This window comes from Limulus polyphemus, unplaced genomic scaffold, assembly GCF_000517525.1.
Source record: "Limulus polyphemus unplaced genomic scaffold, Limulus_polyphemus-2.1.2 Scaffold418, whole genome shotgun sequence".
NCBI lineage: Eukaryota > Metazoa > Arthropoda > Merostomata > Xiphosura > Limulidae > Limulus > Limulus polyphemus.
This window is the reverse complement of record NW_013666028.1, coordinates 4,655-10,250: the sequence shown is the minus strand read 5'-3', so window position 1 is coordinate 10,250 and position 5,596 is coordinate 4,655. Positions and strand designations below refer to the sequence as shown.

Genomic DNA, 5,596 nt, shown 5'->3' with positions numbered 1-5,596 from the left:
GCTGGTCTTCAATGTCAGCCAAGTATACTTTGTGTCTGTCCTTCATGCCCATAAGCTCAATAGTTACCCACACTGGTCCCCACAACCTTGTATAATGTCCTGTTACGCCACAGAGCTTCTGTATGGTTTCTGGTACTCCTTTGTGATCTAGCACCTTGATACTCACAATAATTTGCTGAGATGCAGAATCTATGACAAAGTTGCACTTTTGGCCATCCAGCTTTCCTGTCACGTAGACACTGTGTTTACTTGCCATTTTACACTTAGCTGTTGGGACTTTCACAATGGGGGTTGGTACGCGTCCCTCAGCACCAACCACTACTGGTTCCCGAAGCTGACTTATTGGTAGTATTCTTCTTACAATGGCTCTTCATATGTCCTTGCTCTCCACAGTTCCAACAACCTCTCTGGGTAGCAGCCTTTCCTGCCGTGGCATCTTTCCTGGGTTGAAGTTGCCGGCATTGAGCTCTCTTGTGCCCAGGTTTGTTACAGTGCCAGCAAAGTCCCTCAAACTACTCTCAAAGCTGTCCGTTTCTGGCCTTGAATCCTGATGACTGTACCAACCTTGGTACCTCTGTGCTGGGCTTAACATAGGATTCGAATTCAAGAGCTCTGACCATTGCATCCTGCATGGTAGAGGGGTGTGCTTGCTTCACTTGTATCTTAAGTTGTGGACTGTCCAAGGCATCTACAAACTGATCTCTAAGCAACAACTTGAGGAGATCGGGTGGTGCAGTTGGGTAGGCCTTGTGTGCCATACTTTCCAAATCCTGTGCCAGCTCTTGCAGGCTCTCCCCTTTAGCACGGACTCTCGTCCTAAACCTAGCCCTGTAGACTTTGGACTGATTTTGAGTTCCATACCTGAGTTCTGGAGCCGCTACCACTGCTCTATAGTTGTGTCTGTCGTCTGCCGACAACTGTCCAAGTATTTCCAGTGGTTGTCCCTTCAAGCTTGTTGCCAGGTACACTACCTCCTGCTCCTCTGTCCATCCATTCATTTCTGCCAGGAGCTAAACTTGTGCTCTATATGCTTCCCATGGTGCCTTCCCATCGAATTCCTGTGGCTTCCTTCGTACTAGATGACCCCTATTGCTGACACTCATGTCTGGAATGTGACTCCTGGCAGGATTGAAGATGTCTGCATTAGGGTTTAACTGCGGGGTCTGGAAGGGGCTTCCTGTTGTCTGGGGCTGATTAGGTCCATGGCTAATATATCTTCCTTGTGTAAAAGACAGTAAATCATCCTTTAATTTATTTAATTCACTTTGAAATTTACTAATCTTTTCCACTTGTACTTCGTGTTTCCTTTCTTGTTCCATTTGCCACTGGTGCTGGTTTTCTTGCCACTACTGTAGTTTCTCTTCTTCATTTTCTTTCTCCTCTAACCATTGCTGTAGTCTCTCTTCTTGTTCATTTTCTTTTTCCTCCAACCACTGCTGTAGTCTCTCTTTTTGTTCATTTTCTTTCTCCTCCAACCACTGCTGTAGTCTCTCTTCTTGTTCATTTTCTTTTTCCTCCAGCCACTGCTGTAGTCTCTCTTCTTATTTATTTTCTCGTTCTTCTTGTTTCTTTTCTTTCTCCTCCAACCACTGCTGTAATCTCTCTTCTTGTTTCTTTTCTTTTTCCTTCAACAACTGTTGTAATCTCTCTTACTGTTTCTTTTCTTTTTCCTCCAACAACTGCTGTAATCTCTCTTCTTGTTTCGTTTCGTTTTCCTTCAACAACTGCTGTAATCTCTCTTGTTTATTTCGCAGTCCGGTCTTCCGGGCGTGGGTTCGAATCCTACTCCTGACACCAATTTGGTACGTATATGCTTGTTTGTTAATTTTCCGTAAAAATTCTTTCCAAAGAACTTCAGTGATACAAGTCCTTTCTTAATTAAACCAGTTTATTCTTTCTGGATACAACTTTTTGTAATACACAGAACTTCCACAGTCATTTTAAACTTAACAACCTTTATAACACACGCTATAAATCACAGTGATTCACACACTTTACTTACGGTGCCTACTGTTCGCTTGACTCAGTTATCTGTCACTTTAATATTTATCTATATCTCTTCAATCACTCATACCGCAGGCTTTATCTGCCAGGCTTATATACTGAGAAAGGGGCGTCCCGAATGCACTAGGAAATTCATGATCATTCGAGAAACTCATCACGTGTTACCAGTATCACGTGACTTCCGCTGTCGTAACAATATTATATGCAAAATATATTTTTCCCTCGCTACTTCATTAGCGAACATACACTGAAATATACTTCATAATAACCACTACTTAACATACACTACAATCTGGCTGTGAACATAGTGATCTTTAGATTAAACTAAGCAAGTGTTGTGTTTGTTTGTTTTAATTATGCACAAAGCTACACAAGGGCTATCTGTGCTCTGCCCACCACGGGTATCGAAACCCGGTTTCTAGCGTTGTAAATCCGCAGACATACCGCTTAGCCAGCAAGTGTTGTGATACAGGGGACTTCCCTCGTTATGTGCTCAAGCTAAATGCTGACATTAGATTTCGAGTAGCAGCACCTTGAGGTCAAGAATTAACTACAATTATACTCCAGTACATGCTATTGTCATAGCTAAAAGCTGCTTTGTTGAAAAAAGAACTAATGTGTGTCTGTAAACCTGCGCGTACAAATGGCTATAATAAAAAATACATTGTTAAGTCATCAACTGCATATATGGGCCTATATTATTGTGCCAAATAAGTAAGTGGATCTTGAAGTGTAAAAAGGTTGAGAACTCCTGTGTGAGGTCGTTTTCACTTAAATTTAACTTAAATATATATATTAGTTTCATCAGAGTTATTACATTAAGCTTATGACCGACTTTGTATACCCAGTATACTTTGCGAGTGGGAGCATTCCTACTTCTGATTGCAGTAAATAAGGGAAAATAACCTTTCCTAAATATTTTATATTTAAGTAATACTTCAAGGTAGACAGAACTGTTAACATTTCCAAACAGAATGATCCTGTTAAAAGTTACGTGTAATGGCTTCACTTCATACCATAACAATTTAACTATATACATGCTCATACTTACAAAATTTAATAAAGACTGTTAAATTTCAAAGCATTAAGGATGTTTTTATGCTAAAAATTGTTAGATATTACTGAATGAAACTTGTGTTACATGACATATGCTCCTTCCCCCAGTGGCTCAGCGGTATGTTTGCAGGCTTATAACGCTAAAAATCAGGCTTCGATACCCGTGGTTGGCAGAGCACAGACAGCCGATTATGTAGATGTGTGCTTAACAAAAACCAGACCAAACCATACATGACATAATGAAAACCCGTCATGAGTTTTGCGACTCTTCCCCATAGTTTGTCTTTACAGTGTACGCTAAAATGTATAAGTGGATTCTTCTCTTCCAAAAAGGCAATTCAAACTTTTTCTTAAAAGATCTCGACAAAGTCTGAAAATATAGCTCACTCCGCCAACACTAACAGATAATCTCAAGTTTAAATATAGTTTCTAAAGTTTCGCTGTTTTTGATCATAGTACAGATGTAAGAAGATTTAGAACCTAAGATGTATAAGTATATGTAGAACACAAAGGACTAATTAATCACACTTTATAAGAACGATTTGCTTATACTTATGCAGTTGCATAATGGATAGACATGTGGCTGGATAACTTTATGTGATTCCTTTTTCCATAGATTGTTAAACGATGTAGAACCAAAGGCACAATATTCGGCGAAGAGAGCCTCCAGCGTTCTCCAATGAAAATGGAAAAAGTATACACCAGAGCGTTTAGGTCAGCACCTGTTTTCCAAGCCAATCTTGGGTGATTATCTCACTCACAAAGTAAAAGCTATGGTTAAAAAAAGATAATTCACTGGCCCAGAAAGCCATTGAGATGAAGCTGACATATCTTCTTATTCCAATAACAGGGTAATATACAAGGATTTTAACCAAAAGCTCACAAGCTTCTAGACATATACAATAAAATCAATGTAAGCTAAGTTCTGTAATGTTGGGTGTAATATTCGCCAGTATTAGCCACAGGTCAGGTTCAGTATTTATTCTAATTCTGAATTTGGACTTCAGGGCCGCAAGTGATGAAAATCCTCTTTCCCACAGGTACGTAGTAGTGGAAAAATGACATCAAAAAACGAATTACTTTTTCTGCAAGTTCTGGTACTCTTCAATTATCTGAATCCAAAACTGCCATAGTGGATTTCTTTTTAGTCTTGACCTTAATGTTCCATCACAATAAAGCTCCATCAACCGCTCTTCTCCCAGACGAAGCCATGTGGTATGGGTGTCAGGTACATTGTTATTTTACAGAGTCTGTTATTGTGGAGAACTGATTCAAGGCGGTTACATTGATTGTACGCTGTAGCTGAAAGAAAAGCCAACAGTTGTTGCTGTGATGGTTGATTTAGCTACAAAACAGGCTTGGGACTCAGCACTGTCACAGTCTCTATGTAAACCAACAGCTCCATTGTCACAGGAAGTGACAGATATCGTAGCCACCATATAATAAATCAGGATTCCTTGACCCATTTCTCATGGCTGCACCATTAATGCAAGAGAGGACCTCCTGAAGATGCCTATAACAATGAGGTATGGAATCTTTTTTTTATCGAGGTATGAAAGGATAGTGGATATGAAATTGTCCATATCCTTTTGGGAGACAATTTCGGTGGATACAGGTCTTATTCCTGTCCACGTCACAGCATAAGTAGGAGGGTCAACAGCAAGCTGTTGTTGTACTACTTTACGTCATTTAAAATCAAATGGCTTCTAGTGTGGATAGCTCAGACTGTGGGATATGAATTAAGATATATTTGACCTAAATAAAGTCCAGTATCACCCGATTTTTCCAACCTTCCTCCTGTGAGGGATGTTTTTCTTTAAGTCTAGCAGTCTCCAACAAACATTGGCCAAGTATAAATATTCAATAACTGGCCATTGATTGTGAATTCAAGACCTCTGCTACCTTGATATTAGATTTTATATACATATATATGTGTGTGTATGTATATATATATTGCTGTTTGATGTTTCACAGTTGTGTTCAATCTATTTATTTCACTAGACTATGTTCAGTTTGTTCTCTACAATCTAATATATATAGAGCTCAGCTTGTATCTGTTTGCTCGCGCCTTTCAGCCATCTGTTCCTTATACATTTTCATATTTCTTGATCAATCAGCACCAAACTTGACACAACGATATAGGATGATATGAGGAAGGTCATGGGGGTTGGATCCCCATATAATTTCGAAAAATACTACCAAATCAGCACAACTTGACATAGTGATACAGAATAACATGAGGAAGGTCATGAAGGGGGTTGGACCCTTCCTCATCTAATTTCATATTGTTAGAATTCTTTAAAACAGTATGTCTTCATTTTCAGTATTAGTACCTTTATGTCTTTTATTACGTTTTTAATGTTTATTATGTTAAAAAATAAATAAAAGCACGATTTCCTATCCTTTGTTACAAACGAGTTTTTATTTCATCCGTTCAACGGACGGGTACTCCATCTGGTATACATTATTCTGTTATACACATAATATCTAGCTTGCCTGTAGGATATCAGTGCTCCTGAGTACCCCATGTACATTA

General features: G+C 39.2%; 1 protein-coding gene across 1 annotated transcript in view; it reads left to right on the top strand.

Annotated features, from left to right (window-relative positions):
- The window catches only part of LOC106458118 (dual specificity protein phosphatase 3-like), a 34,653-nt gene extending 29,335 nt beyond the window's left edge, over positions 1-5,318 (top strand). The window contains exon 8 of the mRNA XM_022384256.1: positions 3,677-5,318. The gene's annotated coding sequence lies outside the window, so the exon portion shown is untranslated. The remainder of the gene's footprint in view (positions 1-3,676) is intronic.
- Positions 5,319-5,596: the final 278 nt, after the last annotated feature.